General features: G+C 47.4%; 1 long non-coding RNA gene across 2 annotated transcripts in view; it reads left to right on the top strand.

The window, feature by feature from the left end:
* LOC311437469 overlaps positions 1-8,043 on the top strand; it is a 317,804-nt gene extending 309,761 nt beyond the window's left edge. The window contains exons 10-11 of one of the 2 annotated variants that reach the window (XR_014693484.1): positions 5,505-5,650; positions 7,769-8,043. This is a non-coding gene — a long non-coding RNA (uncharacterized lncRNA). Of the gene's footprint in view, positions 1-5,504; positions 5,651-6,214; positions 6,443-7,768 lie in introns of those variants that run through there. The other variant, XR_014693486.1, reaches the window with a different exon arrangement.
* Positions 8,044-22,562: the final 14,519 nt, after the last annotated feature.

Below are 22,562 nucleotides of genomic sequence, written 5' to 3' on the forward strand. Positions count from 1 at the left end.
ATCATGGATATTGCTGATGGTTTTAAATGCATCTTTTAGGAAAGGATCATCTATTAAAAAGGCTGTAGCACTCCTAGCAACATTTTAGCTGTGAGTTAGCTGCATAGATTAATGAAAAATCCCTCTGCAAGCACATCTGCACCAATACATAGAAAATCAAATTTGGAACAAATGAAAATCTAGGCAAAGACTGGACAATCTGCAGAAAGCTGGGACCATTAGTATTATCTGATTAAAAAATGTTGCTACTGTAACTGTTTCTCATGAGGAAGTTAGGCATATTGTTGTTCATCACACACAATGTGCTAAAGGTACTACATTCTTTAAATGTTGCTGTATATGCTCTTCCAGTTTATAGACTGCCTTTGGGAAGGGGTGCAGGGGAGGTGACAGCAGCTTGAAGATCTCCTGAGAGTGTAATGTGGTGGTTACAGGATGGAGCTGTAGCCCCAGGCCACTTCATTCTCACTGGTGAAGTGGACCCAGAAGCAGGGGTGCCTGGAGCAGCCTCACCCCAGCTGAATGACCCCTTAGGAAGCCAAGAGAGATCAGGGAATCTGAGGCTGTTTTCTCTTACATCAGGTGATAGTTTGCTCTTGAATAAGGAATGCTTGTAGGGAGAATGAAATCAACTCTGCATCCCAGTCAAGTCACAGGTTGGGTGATGATGCTGATCCAAGCACAAGGTCTATGACCAAACCACCCTATTAACAAGTGGGACCGTTGCCAAGGCACCTTAGTTATAATGTTCATGCAATTTTGGCATTGAAATCTGTGCAAACAGTTTGCAAAATTGCTGTGGAGCACAGAACATTATTTTGCTTACGTGATTCTACTTCTTTTTCTGGTTTGTTTCAACGATTTAAGAGGCTGAAAGATTGAGGTGTGATAAGCAAAATAATAGTGGTGACAGTGTGAGTGAATCCTACAGGTCCCAGTAACAGGCTTAGAGAGGCCATACACATTGTCCCAGAGGTGTACTCTTACTTTCTCAGAAATGTGTCCAGGAGGAAAAAAAAAAAAAGAGAGAGGGAGAGAAAAGATTAACCTAGTGATGTAACTAATCCTTCAGATTGCTTGGCAGCTCCCTGGAGACAGTAGTTTTAATTGAGGATTGGAGAGAAATGCCAATCCCTATACTGAGATCAGCTGCTCCGTTGAACTGCACCTATGCAACAAGCCCATCAGGTTTGGGCTGCAAAATGTACTCGATGCACATTTGGTACCAAGTAGCATTGTTATGTATGGGTGCTAAGTCCAGTGCTTGGTGACTTGTCATGCACATGCTGAGCAGTGGTGATGCACGTGTGCAGACTTTGTGCCTGTATTTCCATCCAAGGTCTGACAAACGAAGAAACAGAATGGTGCAGATAACTGGTTATGCACCCCAGCACCACAGGAAAGCATCAATCTGGAGATGATTTACTCTCCAGTAAAGGAAAATTGCCTCTGAAATGGTGCAGTCTCATTTCTTCACCCCTTTTCCCAACTTGCACTTGAGTTTCTGAACAACTCTATAGAAAATGGTGACTTGAAAGAGGGCGGCATCTACGCATAACATTTTGTCATTTTCTCTAATTTTCTGTATGTACTTTTCTAATCACTGCCAATGCTGTCTTCAAGTCTCAATTGCTCTATTTTTTATCTAAGCCTACACAAACTATTTCTATGGTAGGCTTCTGTTCATTTTCCCATTATTTCTCAGCTAAAACTTTCCAATTATTTTGTCTTTAGTTAAAAGAGTTTGCTGCTTCAAATTCACCCTGGGCAGCTTCATTATTTTCCTTTCCAGCTATCTGTCCTGTGTCAATTACAGGTCTATTTCTGCTCTGTTACCAAAGCAATGATACTCCAGTTTTCTAATATAGTGATAACGACATTTGGCTCATATTTTTTTCATAATTGTGCATGGATTTCAATCTAATATCTGAAATTCATTTGTATTTTAAATGTGGTGAAGTAGAAATGTAGTTATCTTTTAAATGGGTGGGGGACGTGAATAGAGGCGCCATTGCCACCCTGTTAACTTTGCTTTCTGGAAGAGCTACTGTAAAAACTGCTCAGTACAACTGCCTGATTTTTATTGATAAATGTGCCTAGTTGGTGGCATTCCTACGGCACTTGATACCACTGAACCAAACAGTTGACCTTGAAGTAAGAGCACCGCATCTCATTACAGGGAGACTACTGAGAATAAACACCTATCTCATAGGTGCCTATTTCTTACATTATTTTGTAATCCTTTACATTTACAATGCATAAGTAATCATTAGAAGCATATCGGAACCCAAATAACAAATTCATGTATTTTGGAGATACTTAGGTCTGGACCTGAAAACAATATTTGCTTGTAGTAATTACCTCACTGATGAGTTAAACCTGAAGTTCAGCCCTCATTTACTTGAAACATAGAATTTTATTTATTTATTTTTACTCTGGAGCCCCAAATAAGGTCACTGTTGTGATTCCCCTTGTCATTTTCATTGTGAGATACTGGATGTAGTGGGATGAACCACACTGACTCATATTCCTAGGTCTTTGTGATGCATTGTAATCAAATTCACATTTTTCTGCAAGAGACATTTATGGTGGCTAACAGGGGAGAGCAAAGCAATGTCTTTGGGAAAGGGGGACTTGGAGGGAGACCTAGACTGTGTTCTGCAAGCGCAGAAGCTTTCCCATGAAAAATAAGACAGAGGCATCCCGGTCATGGAGGATGCAGCTCTTGTGGATAGATGTGACTTCCAGCTGCAGGATTTGTAAGCTACAGGATGGGGAGCGGGGCCAGGGAGTTGGAAGTCTGTACGAACTGAGCATTTAAAACATTGCATTTTGTTATTATTATTATTTAGAAATTCAGAGATTACCTACAAATGCTGCCAAAACCTAATGTAAAGGCTGAACATTTTTTTCCTGTAAGTTTTAGCTACTTCTTCAGCCTTCAGAAGGATAGATGAGCTGTACTGTAACTCCTGTGCTGTCAGTACTATATTAAGATAGCGCGAAGTTGTTGCAGGTGGCTGCTCTGTTTGCAGTTTGCTTCAGAGATCCTGTCTGGAACAAACAGTGTTCAAAAGGGAGCTTATCCCAAGGCGAAGGAAAAACAAATTAAGGGAAAAGAGCTGCATCTCAGACCTTGTGACCCCGTTGTGCTGATAAATGCCTAAAGCAGGAGAAGTACGGCCTTCACTTTTACTTGATGGCCCAAGCGGGTCTGACAACGCCAATTCCTCTCTGTCGGAAATTTCAAAACATGCTTTGAGAGCATAATAACTTTATCTACAGCCCATGAAACCACAAAGGGGGCTTTGTTTCAAGCTGTTAGAGGTTTGGATTTGTACTGAAATACAAACAGGCATATGTTCTTTGTTGGTGCACACTATTTGTAACGTACTGTGTGTTCTGCTGCTACTTAGTATGTGACAATTTTCAGATAATTGGAAAACACCAGCCAATCTGCAAATTAAATTTCAATGAAGTATGAATTATAACAGGTCCTGCCTGCCTCGCACCTCTTTGGCTTCCTCTACAACATCTCTCTGTGAAATGACACATTCCAGTGGTATGTATTACTACCCAGGGTGAAACCTCAGTACTGCCAAACTGAGCTGATTAGGAGACAAGGGCTTTTACCTTTACTTTTACTTTTTCTTTTTTCATTTTATTTTTTTTTTAATCCTCACAGGGTTGTATTAGTCATTGAATGCATCTGGCAGAGTCTGTTTAGCTTAATAAAATAAATACTTTACTAGCATACATTGGTTTTGTGCTTCATACAAGCCGCTGCTGTTAATTGACATCAGGAAACAATTTTGCTTCACAAATATAAGATAAGAGAAAGTCATTGCTCAAAGTCATTGCATCCTATGTTGTGATGCAATAACCAACAAAACAGTCATATTAAGAACTATCTAAGTAATAGAGCTCTCTGGAAAATTCTTTTAAGTATTATTATCCTTTTGATATGAGTGACTAATGGGAGGATGCTTTATTTTGATTAAACGTAGCAAGTGGTGATAGTGCTAGACATCTTTGATGAATTATATTCAGTCACAAGGACAGGCAGTTTCAAATGTGAGAGGGATCCAACAACAGCTGTCTGCTTGTGGCTGCAAACCCCTTCTCCAGCCAGACCACCAACCCTAAGGGTGTTTGTTGATTCTCTTGGAGGTGTTTATAGATACACACACTTATATCTCTGTGCTCACAATCTTCTGAACGTGTTGAAGCTTTGCCTACCAACAGTCTTTCTGCTGATGATTCGCTGACTCCCTCCTCTCTTTTTTGCTGCAAATCAGTTTCAAGAAAGCTTAGCTCAGAATTTACCAAAGTTGCTATTATTATTTTAAATGGTCAGTAGGAGATAACTAACCCACACTGACAGAATCTCTCACTGAGAAACTTGGAATAATTTAGGAATAATTTAGAGTTTAAGACTACGTCCTTACTTGTATCTGGGGGCATTTGCATTTGAATAATGCCAATTAAAAGTGCCCTTAGAAACTGCTGAAATAAGAGTAATTTCTGAGGCCTGCCTTGCTTTCTAATTACAACTTGCTCAGAAGTTATACTCCCATGGCACTCAGCATTAACTGAAGTTAGAAATGGCACACACTTAGTGAAAGTCATCTCAGAAGTATTTCCTCCATCTTGCACTGAATTTCTCATGTTTCATGTTTCAAAGTCTATGTTTGACTGTTCTGTCAATGGGCTGCTGACATTTCCTCTGGGAATTAATCCTATATATCGATACATTTTTTGTCAGAACGGTTTTCTGCTATGAAACCAACCGCGTCACTATTTTTAACATCATTCAGTAGTTTGTAAAATTCACTCTCTGATGTTTGAATCTTTAGCTGCTGATGTCACATTTATTCCATTTTATCCTTTAATAACTCCTGGCTCTCAACAAACTATTCAAAGGGTAGCAAAAACTACTTTAAACACTGAAGCTTGAGTAGTGGCTTTATTGACGCAGGGGTAGCAGGGAAGGATAACTGGCTGTTTTTCTAGTTGGAGATGCCATGGTGTGCCTGAATTTTCCACTTCTTAAAATAGTGCTGGTAGATCTGAAAGGCGTCCCACATGCATAAGAAACTTCTGAAGTCTTATCAAGGCAGGAAAGGTGTTGTCATCACCGATTCTCATCCTCTGGGAACTGTTACCAGGTGGCAGAGTCCAGGGCAGCTTTGGGTGTGCTCTGTGACCACACCGAGGCCGTAGCCCCATAGAGAAGGGAACCAGCTAGGGATGCAGGGACAGCATCAGCTCTCCTTCGCTTCTTTCTGAGGAGGCAGCTGGTAATTGCTCACTAGAAGAAAAATCTGGTTTGAATATTGCCACTTCAGTTCATCAATACTTTTAAATAAGAAAGTTATGCCCCACTTCTTCAAGAAATGTTCTTCCATTCACATGGCTAAGTTACTTGTAGGAAACTTAGAGCAACACTGCAAAGACCCACTGAATTTGCTTATCGGTGTCTCTTCTGCCGCTGTTTATTTCAGGTTTCTTCCTTCACCCTTGCAACTTCCATGGGGCTTTTTTTCAGAGGAATTCATCTTAGCCCCAGATCCTGCAAGCTGAGATATTTATACAGCCTAAGCCCAGAGTCTCTGAGGAGCAACTAGGATTACCAAACCATTAAATTTCGGTAAAATGAGACTTCTCTAGATTCTATGGATTTTACAGCATTTTTGCAGACTGACAGGCCCTGTCAGCTGGGAGCTCAGCATGGCTTCTTGTTCCCTGCTACCAGGTAGGTGTTCACCTGCAGCTCCATCCTTTCACAAGTACATGGTTCTCCCAGACATTTTATTGCCAAGTTCTAGAAAAAACAAATGTGAGATGTCGGAGAAAAACAGAACATTTATATTTTAAGGATAAATAATACTGTTGCTGAAGGATAGAAATGCCATTAAATTTATTAACTTCAGTGGTAATGTCTATTTAAAATGGTATTGAGAAGCAGTCTGCTATGTAACTAAACTATTAAATAAAGGCCCAAACAACATTTCTTTGTTCGACCAAACTGATACCATTGGTATTACCTCGTTTGCCCACAGTTTAGCTGAGGACCTGGTATTTCACTTTCCTGGACATTGCTTTCTCAATAAGTGTATGGCAAATTCATAAAGCTCATCACCACCATCTGATGCTCTGCTCTGACCACTGGTTTTGTTGGAGTTAGAGCAGATTATTATTTTTTTTCCAACAGGATGAGCAGGTCTATTAAACACGGAATAGAGACTGAATCCAAAACTCAAAGCTGGTGGTGTTTTCTGAAATGGCCACGTACCAGCTGCAGTGCTGTCGGTATGTGTTCTGCTGTTGGTTTGAAGGGAGCAGGATGTGACCTGTGGTACCTTTCATGGCAGGGCATTGCAAGCATGCTACCATTTATGGATCTACTCATCCTCTAATATGCACCCTGAAAATGCTGCAACACTGTTTATTGTCTTTATTAAGGTTGTGCCTGGTTTATGCTAATTTTGATAGAGGAAAGACCATGTTCTGTATCACTTATGCACGTTTATGCATAAGGCACTATTTTTGGCATGCATCAGGACCCTAGGCGCCCCAAGAGGCTCCGATTGCCCCGAGCAGCCGTGGCTGGGGGTGGCACCCGAGCACCCTCTGCCCCTAGCCAGGCCCTGCATTTGCACCCCAGCGTTTGCCCTTCCACCTGAGCCGCACCGTGCCTGTGCTCGGCTGGCTGCATGTCCCCGTCCCTGCCTTGACTCCCGGCTTGGCCTCAGCCCTGCTCCCCACTGCACCTGGGTCTGGGGGCCTCAGGACCTTGGCCAGCCCTGGTCGCTGTCCCAGCTCGGGACTTCTTGCCTGGTGGGTGGCTGCTGCTGCTCCAGCCCCCCTGCCCCACAGGACACCCCCCCACACACACACAGGACCCCTGAGGGTTTGCTGGATGCTGATGGGTTTGTTCTGTATTTTCTCTACACGTTCACAGAGAATGGAAGAATCTGTATTTTGGTACCTGAATAGAAACTGGGTCATTTTGGGCTTCTGCGTTTTTTGTTCCCTGTGCTATGAATAATTCTTAATCAGGACATGGCTCGCTGTAAAGCAAGGAGGGAGAAGCTGGAAACAGAGCTCTTTTGGCTTCAGCTAGTGCTGTTAAATGCCTGTGTGTTTGGAAATGAACATTTGAATTGTGCATTGTCTCATTGTTCTTCCTTGTAGCAAGTCTCTCTCCTCCCCTCTTGGAATAATTTACATTTTTTTATTTTTTTTTCCATCCATTTTTCTTTCTCCTTTTTTTATTTTTTTTTTATTTTTTAATTTTTTTTAATGAGAGCTGGTGCAGTATATCTCAAAATACTTGAAGCAATGATGAATCCCACTTTAAAGAACTCACAGGGGTCTCCCTCAGGGGGCCCAGCTGCTTGTGAAAGGCACAGAGCCTCCAAGCAGATGTTGCTGCTCCTCCAGCAATATGCATTAATATCAGGAAATGTATTCCCTTCTGGCTTCCTCCTTAAGGCAACTGTTAGCGAGTAAGGTGCCTTTGCCCTGTGAGCTGGTCAATTTGCTAATCTGAGCTGATTAGATGACAAACACATGTGCAGTATTGCATAGGGGAGTAATATAGCCCAGCTGGGTATGATGCACTTTTCTTCCAAGCAGGGCTTAGCCTGAAATTTTATTTGTCTTGTATTTTAATGTGGTGTCACCAAGATAATTACAGAGCAGATCGTTTCCTGCTTGGCTTGAGGTGAGCAAACAGTAACAGTCTTTATTAACCAAACCCAAGAGGTGAATGCTGACACAAGGGAAGCTGAATGGACTCAATCAACACACAAGGAGAAGATGGGTGCAGCTGTGAGAGACCTGCAGTCTGCTGCTGAAGGACTGGATGAAATCAACATCGTTCAGGGGCTGATCTCTGCAAAAGCTTCATAGACTGTGCAATGTAAGGAGGTTGTGCAGATGGAAGATGTTTTATATGTACCTCATAATAATTTTCTTGGTAAAACAAGCAGCCACTTGTTATTCCTTCATGAAATAAAAATGTGCGGGTGCCTGTTATCCATTTTTAACCGTAACTCAGTTTTTTTTTGTACTTTCTTTTAGAGGGAATCATCAGGTAAGACTGATGCAAGTATCATTTCTTACTCATTAAATGCTACACTCAAAAGATCTTGAATGAAAGCTTCATTCAGCTACAGTGTGAAAGCTGATGCTGGAACACACAATCTTAAAGTGGTTTCATTCCAGCCCAACACCTTTAAAACAAAACAAGAGCAAAGAAAATCTGAAATGACTCCTTGGGCATTGCAGAAAAATGCTGGAGACCTCTGCACTGTAGGACAGGCCCCAGGTGACCACAACAGGTGGAGTGATCACTAAATATAAACACCACAGAGGAGAAAATCCAAGTAAACCAAACACTTCAGGGGCATATGAAATTTTGGAAACCAGTCATCTGAGGTCACCAATTAGCCTGTGGGGTCATCTGAGGTCACCGCTGCAAATTTTTTGGGGTCCTGGGGTCATCTGAGGTCACCAATTAGCCTGTGGGGTCATCTGAGGTCACCGCTGCAAATTTTTGGGGGTCCTGGGGTCATCTGAGGTCACCAATTAGCCTGTGGGGTCATCTGAGGTCACCGCTGCAAATTTTTTGGGGTCCTGGGGTCATCTGAGGTCACCAATTAGCCTGTGGGGTCATCTGAGGTCACCGCTGCAAATTTTTGGGGGTCCTGGGGTCATCTGAGGTCACCAATTAGCCTGTGGGGTCATCTGAGGTCACCGCTCAAAAAAGTTTGGGGGTTTTGGGGTCATCTGAGGTCACCAATTAGCCTGTGGGGTCATCTGAGGTCACCGCTGCAAATTTTTGGGGGTCCTGGGGTCATCTGAGGTCACCAATTAGCCTGTGGGGTCATCTGAGGTCACTGCTGCAAATTTTTGGGGGTTTTGGGGTCATCTGAGGTCACCAATTAGCCTGTGGGGTCATCTGAGGTCACCGCTCCAAAAATTTTGGGGGTTTTGGGGTCATCTGAGGTCACCAATTAGCCTGTGGGGTCATCTGAGGTCACCGCTGCAAATTTTTTGGGGTCCGGGGGTCATCTGAGGTCACCAATTAGCCTGTGGGGTCATCTGAGGTCACCGCTGCAAATTTTTTGGGGTCCTGGGGTCATCTGAGGTCACCAATTAGCCTGTGGGGTCATCTGAGGTCACCGCTGCAAATTTTTGGGGGTCCTGGGGTCATCTGAGGTCACCAATTAGCCTGTGGGGTCATCTGAGGTCACCGCTGCAAATTTTTTGGGGTCCTGGGGTCATCTGAGGTCACCAATTAGCCTGTGGGGTCATCTGAGGTCACCGCTGCAAATTTTTTGGGGTCCTGGGGTCATCTGAGGTCACCAATTAGCCTGTGGGGTCATCTGAGGTCACCGCTGCAAATTTTTTGGGGTCCTGGGGTCATCTGAGGTCACCAATTAGCCTGTGGGGTCATCTGAGGTCACCGCTGCAAATTTTTTGGGGTCCTGGGGTCATCTGAGGTCACCAATTAGCCTGTGGGGTCATCTGAGGTCACCGCTGCAAATTTTTTGGGGTCCTGGGGTCATCTGAGGTCACCAATTAGCCTGTGGGGTCATCTGAGGTCACCGCTGCAAATTTTTGGGGGTCCTGGGGTCATCTGAGGTCACCGCTCGAAAAATTTTGGTGGTTTTGGGGTCATCTGAGGTCACCAATTAGCCTGTGGGGTCATCTGAGGTCACCGCTGCAAATTTTTTGGGGTCCGGGGGTCATCTGAGGTCACCAATTAGCCTGTGGGGTCATCTGAGGTCACCGCTGCAAATTTTTTGGGGTCCTGGGGTCATCTGAGGTCACCAATTAGCCTGTGGGGTCATCTGAGGTCACCGCTGCAAATTTTTGGGGGTCCTGGGGTCATCTGAGGTCACCAATTAGCCTGTGGGGTCATCTGAGGTCACCTAGCAAATTTTTGGGGGTCCTGGGGTCATCTGAGGTCACCAATTAGCCTGTGGGGTCATCTGAGGTCACCGCTGCAAATTTTTGGGGGTCCTGGGGTCATCTGAGGTCACCAATTAGCCTGTGGGGTCATCTGAGGTCACCGCTGCAAATTTTTTGGGGTCCTGGGGTCATCTGAGGTCACCAATTAGCCTGTGGGGTCATCTGAGGTCACCACTGCAAATTTTTTGGGGTCCTGGGGTCATCTGAGGTCACCAATTAGCCTGTGGGGTCATCTGAGGTCACCACTCCAAAATTTTGGGGGTTTTGGGGTCATCTGAGGTCACCAATTAGCCTGTGGGGTCATCTGAGGTCACCGCTGCAAATTTTTGGGGGTCCTGGGGTCATCTGAGGTCACCAATTAGCCTGTGGGGTCATCTGAGGTCACCGCTGCAAATTTTTTGGGGTCCTGGGGTCATCTGAGGTCACCAATTAGCCTGTGGGGTCATCTGAGGTCACCGCTGCAAAAATTTTGGGGTCCTGGGGTCATCTGAGGTCACCAATTAGCCTGTGGGGTCATCTGAGGTCACCGCTGCAAATTTTTTGGGGTCCTGGGGTCATCTGAGGTCACCAATTAGCCTGTGGGGTCATCTGAGGTCACCGCTGCAAATTTTTTGGGGTCCTGGGGTCATCTGAGGTCACCAATTAGCCTGTGGGGTCATCTGAGGTCACCGCTGCAAATTTTTGGGGGTCCTGGGGTCATCTGAGGTCACCAATTAGCCTGTGGGGTCATCTGAGGTCACCGCTGCAAATTTTTTGGGGTCCTGGGGTCATCTGAGGTCACCAATTAGCCTGTGGGGTCATCTGAGGTCACCGCTGCAAATTTTTTGGGGTCCTGGGGTCATCTGAGGTCACCAATTAGCCTGTGGGGTCATCTGAGGTCACCGCTGCAAATTTTTTGGGGTCCTGGGGTCATCTGAGGTCACCAATTAGCCTGTGGGGTCATCTGAGGTCACCGCTGCAAATTTTTTGGGGTCCTGGGGTCATCTGAGGTCACCAATTAGCCTGTGGGGTCATCTGAGGTCACCGCTGCAAATTTTTTGGGGTCCTGGGGTCATCTGAGGTCACCAATTAGCCTGTGGGGTCATCTGAGGTCACCGCTGCAAATTTTTTGGGGTCCTGGGGTCATCTGAGGTCACCAATTAGCCTGTGGGGTCATCTGAGGTCACCGCTGCAAATTTTTTGGGGTCCTGGGGTCATCTGAGGTCACCAATTAGCCTGTGGGGTCATCTGAGGTCACCGCTGCAAATTTTTTGGGGTCCTGGGGTCATCTGAGGTCACCAATTAGCCTGTGGGGTCATCTGAGGTCACCGCTGCAAATTTTTTGGGGTCCTGGGGTCATCTGAGGTCACCAATTAGCCTGTGGGGTCATCTGAGGTCACCGCTGCAAATTTTTTGGGGTCCTGGGGTCATCTGAGGTCACCAATTAGCCTGTGGGGTCATCTGAGGTCACCGCTGCAAATTTTTTGGGGTCCTGGGGTCATCTGAGGTCACCAATTAGCCTGTGGGGTCATCTGAGGTCACCGCTGCAAATTTTTTGGGGTCCTGGGGTCATCTGAGGTCACCAATTAGCCTGTGGGGTCATCTGAGGTCACCGCTGCAAATTTTTGGGGGTCCTGGGGTCATCTGAGGTCACCAATTAGCCTGTGGGGTCATCTGAGGTCACCGCTGCAAATTTTTGGGGGTCCTGGGGTCATCTGAGGTCACCAATTAGCCTGTGGGGTCATCTGAGGTCACCGCTGCAAATTTTTTGGGGTCCTGGGGTCATCTGAGGTCACCAATTAGCCTGTGGGGTCATCTGAGGTCACCGCTGCAAATTTTTTGGGGTCCTGGGGTCATCTGAGGTCACCAATTAGCCTGTGGGGTCATCTGAGGTCACCGCTGCAAATTTTTTGGGGTCCTGGGGTCATCTGAGGTCACCAATTAGCCTGTGGGGTCATCTGAGGTCACCGCTGCAAATTTTTGGGGGTCCTGGGGTCATCTGAGGTCACCAATTAGCCTGTGGGGTCATCTGAGGTCACCGCTGCAAATTTTTGGGGGTCCTGGGGTCATCTGAGGTCACCAATTAGCCTGTGGGGTCATCTGAGGTCACAGCTCAAAAAATTTTGGGGGTTTTGGGGTCATCTGAGGTCACCAATTAGCCTGTGGGGTCATCTGAGGTCACCGCTCGAAAAATTTTGGTGGTTTTGGGGTCATCTGAGGTCACCAATTAGCCTGTGGGGTCATCTGAGGTCACCGCTGCAAATTTTTTGGGGTCCTGGGGTCATCTGAGGTCACCAATTAGCCCGTGGGGTCATCTGAGGTCACCGCTGCAAATTTTTTGGGGTCCTGGGGTCATCTGAGGTCACCAATTAGCCTGTGGGGTCATCTGAGGTCACCGCTGCAAATTTTTGGGGGTCCTGGGGTCATCTGAGGTCACCAATTTGCCTGTGGGTTCATCTGAGGTCACTGCTCCAAAATTTTGGGGGTTTTGAGGTCATCTGAGGTCACCAATTAGCCTGTGGGGTCATCTGAGGTCACCAATTAGCCTGTGGGGTCATCTGAGGTCACCGTTCCAAAAATTTTGGGGGTCCTGGGGTCATCTGAGGTCACCAATTAGCCTGTGGGGTCATCTGAGGTCACCACTCCAAAATTTTGGCGGTTTTGGGGTCATCTGAGGTCACCAATTAGCCTGTGGGGTCATCTGAGGTCACCGCTGCAAATTTTTGGGGGTCCTGGGGTCATCTGAGGTCACCAATTAGCCTGTGGGGTCATCTGAGGTCACCGCTGCAAATTTTTTGGGGTCCTGGGGTCATCTGAGGTCACCAATTAGCCTGTGGGGTCATCTGAGGTCACCGCTGCAAATTTTTTGGGGTCCTGGGGTCATCTGAGGTCACCAATTAGCCTGTGGGGTCATCTGAGGTCACCGCTGCAAATTTTTTGGGGTCCTGGGGTCATCTGAGGTCACCAATTAGCCTGTGGGGTCATCTGAGGTCACCGCTCCAAAATTTTGGGGGTCCTGGGGTCATCTGAGGTCACCAATTAGCCTGTGGGGTCATCTGAGGTCACCGCTCCAAAATTTTGGAGGTCCTGGGGTCATCTGAGGTCACCAATTAGCCTGTGGGGTCATCTGAGGTCACCGCTGCAAATTTTTGGGGGTCCTGGGGTCATCTGAGGTCACCAATTAGCCTGTGGGGTCATCTGAGGTCACCGTTCCAAAAATTTTGGGGGTTTTGGGGTCATCTGAGGTCACCAATTAGCCTGTGGGGTCATCTGAGGTCACCGTTCCAAAAATTTTGGGGGCTTTGGGGTCATCTGAGGTCACCAATTAGCCTGTGGGGTCATCTGAGGTCACCGCTCAAAAAATTTTGGTGGTTTTGGGGTCATCTGAGGTCACCAATTAGCCTGTGGGGTCATCTGAGGTCACCGCTGCAAATTTTTTGGGGTCCTGGGGTCCTCTGAGGTCACCAATTAGCCTGTGGGGTCATCTGAGGTCACCGCTCCAAAATTTTGGAGGTCCTGGGGTCATCTGAGGTCACCAATTAGCCTGTGGGGTCATCTGAGGTCACCGCTGCAAATTTTTTGGGGTCCTGGGGTCATCTGAGGTCACCAATTAGCCTGTGGGGTCATCTGAGGTCACCGCTCTAAAATTTTGGGGGTCCTGGGGTCATCTGAGGTCACCAATTAGCCTGTGGGGTCATCTGAGGTCACCGCTGCAAATTTTTTGGGGTCCTGGGGTCATCTGAGGTCACCAATTAGCCTGTGGGGTCATCTGAGGTCACCGCTCGAAAAATTTTGGAGGTCCTGGGGTCATCTGAGGTCACCAATTAGCCTGTGGGGTCATCTGAGGTCACCGCTCGAAAAATTTTGGGGTTTTTGGGGTCATCTGAGGTCACCAATTAGCCTGTGGGGTCATCTGAGGTCACCTAGCAAATTTTTGGGGGTCCTGGGGTCATCTGAGGTCACCAATTAGCCTGTGGGGTCATCTGAGGTCACCGCTGCAAATTTTTTGGGGTCCTGGGGTCATCTGAGGTCACCAATTAGCCTGTGGGGTCATCTGAGGTCACCGCTGCAAATTTTTGGGGGTCCTGGGGTCATCTGAGGTCACCAATTAGCCTGTGGGGTCATCTGAGGTCACCGCTCAAAAAATTTTGGGGGTTTTGGGGTCATCTGAGGTCACCAATTAGCCTGTGGGGTCATCTGAGGTCACCGCTCAAAAAATTTTGGTGGTTTTGGGGTCATCTGAGGTCACCAATTAGCCTGTGGGGTCATCTGAGGTCACCGCTGCAAATTTTTTGGGGTCCTGGGGTCATCTGAGGTCACCAATTAGCCTGTGGGGTCATCTGAGGTCACCGCTGCAAAATTTTGGGGGTTTTGGGGTCATCTGAGGTCACCAATTAGCCTGTGGGGTCATCTGAGGTCACCACTGCAAATTTTTTGGGGTCCTGGGGTCATCTGAGGTCACCAATTAGCCTGTGGGGTCATCTGAGGTCACCGCTGCAAATTTTTGGGGGTCCTGGGGTCATCTGAGGTCACCAATTAGCCTGTGGGGTCATCTGAGGTCACCGCTCGAAAAATTTTGGGGGTTTTGGGGTCATCTGAGGTCACCAATTAGCCTGTGGGGTCATCTGAGGTCACCGCTGCAAAATTTTGGGGGTTTTGGGGTCATCTGAGGTCACCAATTAGCCTGTGGGGTCATCTGAGGTCACCGTTCCAAAAATTTTGGGGGCTTTGGGGTCATCTGAGGTCACCAATTAGCCTGTGGGGTCATCTGAGGTCACCGCTGCAAATTTTTTGGGGTCCTGGGGTCATCTGAGGTCACCAATTAGCCTGTGGGGTCATCTGAGGTCACCGCTCAAAAAATTTTGGGGGTTTTGGGGTCATCTGAGGTCACCAATTAGCCTGTGGGGTCATCTGAGGTCACCGCTCGAAAAATTTTGGGGGTTTTGGGGTCATCTGAGGTCACCAATTAGCCTGTGGGGTCATCTGAGGTCACCACTGCAAATTTTTTGGGGTCCTGGGGTCATCTGAGGTCACCAATTAGCCTGTGGGGTCATCTGAGGTCACCGCTGCAAATTTTTTGGGGTCCTGGGGTCATCTGAGGTCACCAATTAGCCTGTGGGGTCATCTGAGGTCACCGCTGCAAATTTTTTGGGGTCCTGGGGTCATCTGAGGTCACCAATTAGCCTGTGGGGTCATCTGAGGTCACCGCTGCAAATTTTTTGGGGTCCTGGGGTCATCTGAGGTCACCAATTAGCCTGTGGGGTCATCTGAGGTCACCGCTCAAAAAATTTTGGGGGTTTTGGGGTCATCTGAGGTCACCAATTAGCCTGTGGGGTCATCTGAGGTCACCGCTCGAAAAATTTTGGGGGTTTTGGGGTCATCTGAGGTCACCAATTAGCCTGTGGGGTCATCTGAGGTCACCGTTCCAAAAATTTTGGGGGTCCTGGGGTCATCTGAGGTCACCAATTAGCCTGTGGGGTCATCTGAGGTCACCGCTCCAAAATTTTGGGGGTCCTGGGGTCATCTGAGGTCACCAATTAGCCTGTGGGGTCATCTGAGGTCACCGCTGCAAATTTTTTGGGGTCCTGGGGTCATCTGAGGTCACCAATTAGCCTGTGGGGTCATCTGAGGTCACCGCTGCAAATTTTTTGGGTTCCTGGGATCATCTGAGGTCACCAATTAGCCTGTGGGGTCATCTGAGGTCACCGCTCAAAAAATTTTGGGGTGTTTGGGGTCATCTGAGGTCACCAATTAGCCTGTGGGGTCATCTGAGGTCACCGCTGCAAATTTTTTGGGGTCCTGGGGTCATCTGAGGTCACCAATTAGCCTGTGGGGTCATCTGAGGTCACCGCTGCAAATTTTTGGGGGTCCTGGGGTCATCTGAGGTCACCAATTAGCCTGTGGGGTCATCTGAGGTCACCGCTGCAAATTTTTTGGGGTCCTGGGGTCATCTGAGGTCACCAATTAGCCTGTGGGGTCATCTGAGGTCACCACTGCAAATTTTTTGGGGTCCTGGGGTCATCTGAGGTCACCAATTAGCCTGTGGGGTCATCTGAGGTCACCACTCCAAAATTTTGGGGGTTTTGGGGTCATCTGAGGTCACCAATTAGCCTGTGGGGTCATCTGAGGTCACCGCTCCAAAATTTTTGGGGTTTTGGGGTCATCTGAGGTCACCAATTAGCCTGTGGGGTCATCTGAGGTCACCGCTCGAAAAATTTTGGGGGTTTTGGGGTCATCTGAGGTCACCAATTAGCCTGTGGGGTCATCTGAGGTCACCGCTGCAAATTTTTTGGGGTCCTGGGGTCATCTGAGGTCACCAATTAGCCTGTGGGGTCATCTGAGGTCACCGCTGCAAATTTTTTGGGGTCCTGGGGTCATCTGAGGTCACCAATTAGCCTGTGGGGTCATCTGAGGTCACCGCTCGAAAAATTTTGGGGGTTTTGGGGTCATCTGAGGTCACCAATTAGCCTGTGGTGTCATCTGAGGTCACCGCTCGAAAAATTTTGGGGGTTTTGGGGTCATCTGAGGTCACCAATTAGCCTGTGGGGTCATCTGAGGTCACCGTTCCAAAAATTTTGGGGGCTTTGGGGTCATCTGAGGTCACCAATTAGCCTGTGGGGTCATCTGAGGTCACCGCTCAAAAAATTTTGGTGGTTTTGGGGTCATCTGAGGTCACCAATTAGCCTGTGGGGTCATCTGAGGTCACCGCTGCAAATTTTTGGGGGTCCTGGGGTCATGTGAGGTCACCAATTAGCCTGTGGGGTCATCTGAGGTCACCGCTCGAAAAATTTTGGGGGTTTTGGGGTCATCTGAGGTCACCAATTAGCCTGTGGGGTCATCTGAGGTCACCGCTGCAAATTTTTTGGGGTCCTGGGGTCATCTGAGGTCACCAATTAGCCTGTGGGGTCATCTGAGGTCACCGTTCCAAAAATTTTGGGGGCTTTGGGGTCATCTGAGGTCACCAATTAGCCTGTGGGGTCATCTGAGGTCACCGCTGCAAATTTTTTGGGGTCCTGGGGTCATCTGAGGTCACCAATTAGCCTGTGGGGTCATCTGAGGTCACCGCTCAAAAAATTTTGGGGGTTTTGGGGTCATCTGAGGTCACCAATTAGCCTGTGGGGTCATCTGAGGTCACCGCTCAAAAAATTTTGGTGGTTTTGGGGTCATCTGAGGTCACCAATTAGCCTGTGGGGTCATCTGAGGTCACCGCTGCAAATTTTTGGGGGTCCTGGGGTCATCTGAGGTCACCAATTAGCCTGTGGGGTCATCTGAGGTCACCGCTCGAAAAATTTTGGGGGTTTTGGGGTCATCTGAGGTCACCAATTAGCCTGTGGGGTCATCTGAGGTCACCGCTCGAAAAATTTTGGGGGTTTTGGGGTCATCTGAGGTCACCAATTAGCCTGTGGGGTCATCTGAGGTCACCGCTGCAAATTTTTTGGGGTCCTGGGGTCATCTGAGGTCACCAATTAGCCTGTGGGGTCATCTGAGGTCACCGCTCCAAAATTTTGGGGGTCCTGGGGTCATCTGAGGTCACCAATTAGCCTGTGGGGTCATCTGAGGTCACCTAGCAAATTTTTGGGGTCCTGGGGTCATCTGAGGTCACCAATTAGTCTGTGGGGTCATCTGAGGTCACCGTTCCAAAAATTTTGGGGGCTTTGGGGTCATCTGAGGTCACCAATTAGCCTGTGGGGTCATCTGAGGTCACCGTTCAAAAAATTTTGGGGGTTTTGGGGTCATCTGAGGTCACCAATTAGCCTGTGGGGTCATCTGAGGTCACCGCTGCAAATTTTTTGGGGTCCTGGGGTCATCTGAGGTCACCAATTAGCCTGTGGGGTCATCTGAGGTCACTGCTGCAATTTTTTGGGGGTTTTGGGGTCATCTGAGGTCACCAATTAGCCTGTGGGGTCATCTGAGGTCACCGCTCGAAAAATTTTGGGGGTTTTGGGGTCATCTGAGGTCACCAATTAGCCTGTGGGGTCATCTGAGGTCACCGCTGCAAATTTTTTGGGGTCCTGGGGTCATCTGAGGTCACCAATTAGCCTGTGGGGTCATCTGAGGTCACCGCTCCAAAATTTTGGAGGTCCTGGGGTCATCTGAGGTCACCAATTAGCCTGTGGGCTCATCTGAGGTCACCTAGCAAATTTTTGGGGTCCTGGGGTCATCTGAGGTCACCAATTAGCCTGTGGGGTCATCTGAGGTCACCGCTGCAAATTTTTTGGGGTCCTGGGGTCATCTGAGGTCACCAATTAGCCTGTGGGGTCATCTGAGGTCACCGCTGCAAATTTTTGGGGGTCCTGGGGTCATCTGAGGTCACCAATTAGCCTGTGGGGTCATCTGAGGTCACCGCTGCAAATTTTTTGGGGTCCTGGGGTCATCTGAGGTCACCAATTAGCCTGTGGGGTCATCTGAGGTCACCGCTGCAAATTTTTTGGGGTCCTGGGGTCATCTGAGGTCACCAATTAGCCTGTGGGGTCATCTGAGGTCACCGTTCCAAAAATTTTGGGGGCTTTGGGGTCATCTGAGGTCACCAATTAGCCTGTGGGGTCATCTGAGGTCACCGCTGCAAATTTTTTGGGGTCCTGGGGTCATCTGAGGTCACCAATTAGCCTGTGGGGTCATCTGAGGTCACCGCTCCAAAATTTTGGGGGTCCTGGGGTCATCTGAGGTCACCAATTAGCCTGTGGGGTCATCTGAAGTCACCTAGCAAATTTTTGGGGTCCTGGGGTCATCTGAGGTCACCAATTAGCCTGTGGGGTCATCTGAGGTCACCGCTGCAAATTTTTTGGGGTCCTGGGGTCATCTGAGGTCACCAATTAGCCTGTGGGGTCATCTGAGGTCACCGCTGCAAATTTTTGGGGGTCCTGGGGTCATCTGAGGTCACCAATTATTCTGTGGGGTCATCTGACGTCATCGTGGCTAAGTTTTTTCGTTCTGGGTCATCTGATTTCACCCAATTAATTCAATTGTTTAGCATATGTTGTAGAGTATGACCCATAGTAGTGGCCTAATATTTTGCCTAATACATGTATTTATGCGATTTTTAGCCTGGTTGTTTGGCACATTGCAGTGGTGCCAACTGAGCTCCTTCTTGCTGCCCTCTCTGTGTGACCCTCGCACTTGGTGTTTCTTTCCCTTTCCGTGTGTTTTATACAATGGCTCCAGTTTGAGTCTCTGTGTGCTCCTGAGGTCCCACTGTTGGGCAGGTTTGACAGAGCTCAACTCTCAACTGCTGTTTTGGGGATGCCAGCCCTGGTGGGGCTCATCGTCCCCAGGCCTAGCCCCTCTGCACACTCCCTCTCTACCCTTACCTGCTGTGAGCACAGCAGAGGCGAGGTCCCACCCAGAGTGCTCCCACCTGCCCCTGCAGAGCCCCCCCCCTCCCTTTTTTCGGGTTACTACATCTTCACTGCATTCCCTTTCCTCAGCTGGGCTTCGGCTTTTCAGTTGGAAAACAGCACCACAGCTGGGGCCAGGCACATCCTCACGGCCCAGAGGAGGTGGCCTCACAGGCCTCTGTGCTCTGCTGTGCTCCCACAGCTCAGGCTTTGTTTGCACACACACACATCTTCTTCTTCCAGCTCCTTCCCTCAGCCTCCGAGTGAATTGTGGGGACAGGGGTGTGTCACTGCAGCCGATGGTTTAAGCTCCCCTACTGTGCTGCTCCCCTTTCTGCCTCCTGCACCGTGTTAACCAGCCCCAGCCCCGTACCCACACCCTGCACGCTGCTCCTTGCATGCCCATTATGCAGCAGCAGTACCCCAGTTCCTCCTGGCCTGTATGTGCCTCCCCTTCTCTCACATTACACAAGTTCGCTGTGCCTTTCTTTCTTTTGTTTTTCCCCCTTCACGTCATCAACTTGCTTTTGCTTTCTGGCTTGAATTCCCAGCCATTATTTGGCTGACTACTTAAAATGCAAAGATATTGGTGCTACGCCCGGGGAAAACAGAACAAAACCAGCCCGGCTCAGTCACAAGCAGGCAGCTGCTGGCCTTTAGAGAAGCCTTAGTTTTCATTAATCTGCCTTCTCTGTGCAAAACAGTTCCTCTAAGAAACTGAGCTCACTGGCAAAAGGACAGTCAAGACCCGTTCTCAGCTGCAGTGATCTCTGATGGTGGTCAATAAAAAGCCGCTATTGGTATTTCTTCTTGCAATTCTATGTCAGCTTCAGAAACGTATGGCCTGAAACCATAATTAGTTTATAAAAACGAGTCTCTCTTGACTGTTATACAGTGACATAAAGCAGACTTGATGCTGGGGACAGTGTCAAAGACCAGATGATAAAAATACAAATTTATTTCATTCCACTGTTATTTATTAAAAAAAAAAAAAAAAAAGTCACAGACATATTCACTGTCTCTGCAGCTGCTCCCACCAATCCCTTTTATTAGACCTTATATTCCATTTGTCCAACACCGTTTTAATACCGTGGTGTTTTCAACTGCATTGTGGGATGACAGTAAATGCCTATAATTTTCTTAAGATACTGAGAGCTGGGGCAAGAAAAGCAGCTAAGAATTAGAACTGATAATTTTAGGAAGGATGGTATTTCCCAACTATTCTGGACTGCATAGTCTTCTGTGTCAGTGAGCATGCAAATACTCATACAGGTGTCACGATTTTATTCTAGACAGGAGAAACCATGGCTGTTGGCTACAATATATGTAATACTGCATACACACGTCCTGAAAAATCCAACTTAAAATTCAGTTTCATCAGTGGCGGAACCCACGCAGAGCCCATGGGGCACCACGAGTGTTACAGACTGTTCCTCATTTCCCCTCTACAGACTTACCCACAACCAAGCTTCTATGAGACTACAGCAGTAACCATCATCACTGCTCAGAGACACTTTAGTGCTAGATCTTTGTAGCACAGAAGTGAAACCACTTTTTTCTACCATAAAATGAAAACCAAACCCTGCTCCATGGAGGCCTCCTTATTTTTAGCTAGGATTTAACTGATACTTTGGAGGTGACAGAGATTCCAGTAAAACGCTGTGTCAGTGCAGGGATGCAGAGCAAACAAGTCCTCTTCCCTCTCAAGGTGGCTATGATGGCTCCAGCAATGAGAAAAAAAGTCTGGAAAAAAGGTTTTATTTTGTCAGCTCGGAAACCTTTTTTTGGAAGCCTAAAACTTGGAATACAGGACACAAAAATAATTTTGTTTTGTTTTGTTTTAGTCATCCAAAACGTGCTGAGCCTGACTTGTTTTTTTTTTTTTTTAAAGAAATGACTAAGTTGTCAACACTGAGTCAGCTGAGTACTGCAACCATGACATCTCCCACTTCAATTAGCCGCAGCATGTTCATTACTGTCAGCTAAGACACAGCTGGGCCTTCAGCCTACAAACTGTAAATCCCGTAAGGAAGTGCCGCTTAATGTAGTTTAGTGCTGAACTAATTCATTGTAGGTAGCAAATAACTAACGAAGTTACGCAATTATTTATATCACCTTTATAACCACAGTAACCCTAACATATGCGGCCATATCGTAGTATACAGAGGAGTTGCATTCACCAATTAATTGGTTCTGGATTCGGTTCTCTATTGGCATCCACAGTCATTGGGATAACTTGATTATTTAGATCATTATACTTCATTTGCCCACCCACACCCCTTTATGTGAAACCCTAGTGCACAAATGCAACGTGTGATTTCACATTTAGAATCCATCAGCTCACAGAAATGTGGTCTTACTGCTCATCCAATAAATAAATCCTGCTTTCCCTATGCATTGTTTCATCCCCAGCTTTCCCTAATACCCACCTTCTTCCTGTGCTGTTCTCCATCTTCTCTTCTTGCCATCCAAGCTCCTCCACCCCCTTTTCTCTTCGGACCAGCACGTGTCCTCCGGTGGGAGCAGGACCGTGCACTGAGACCATGCGGGCTCTGCAGCCCCCAGCCATGAAGAAAACAGGCCCCAAAGGAGGGACCCAGTGGCTGGTGCTGTGCTAGTGAAGGACCTTGGCTGATATCATTGTAAGTGCTTAAATAAGGCAGAAAAGGCATTCGACCGTGTGCCCAATGGAGCCAAGATCCTTTACAGAAACAAAGGAAGGGATGAGATGAATAGGTGAGATTCAGACTGTTGTTACGAGACATGATTTCACCTACAGGCCTTCCTCTTGCCTCACAGCAATGGCTTTCTTTCACAGCACTTCATGCATTTCAAAGGGCCAGCAGCATAAAAGCAATCTAAAAATATATTTAAGCCTGAAACCAAAGAGCAGCTGTTTCATTAACAACAAGAGAAGCGAAAGGAGAAAGAATTGTAGGACAGAGCTCCCCGAGTGTGCCAAATGACTTGTATGTTATATATTTAATGCTATCTTGCAAAGTTCTTTTAGCATCTGGACATATTTCAGATGTGCAGCAGCTGACAGAGGTAGGACCTGCCACGTGTGCGCTCTCTTCTTCTTAAGAAGTAAGTAACTGGGAAATGGTCCTAGGACACGGACACAGCACTCAGTATTAGACATGCTACAAGACCATCTTGCGCTAGCACAGGGAGCTTGAAGAAGCTCAGTGATGGCAGGTAAGATTTTCCTGCCATCTTTCCTTTCTATTGTGGAAAGATCCAGAAAGAAGAGAGACACTGCCT

Source organism: Aythya ferina (assembly GCF_964211825.1).
Source record: "Aythya ferina genome assembly, chromosome: 5".
In the NCBI taxonomy this organism is placed as follows: Eukaryota; Metazoa; Chordata; class Aves; order Anseriformes; family Anatidae; genus Aythya; species Aythya ferina.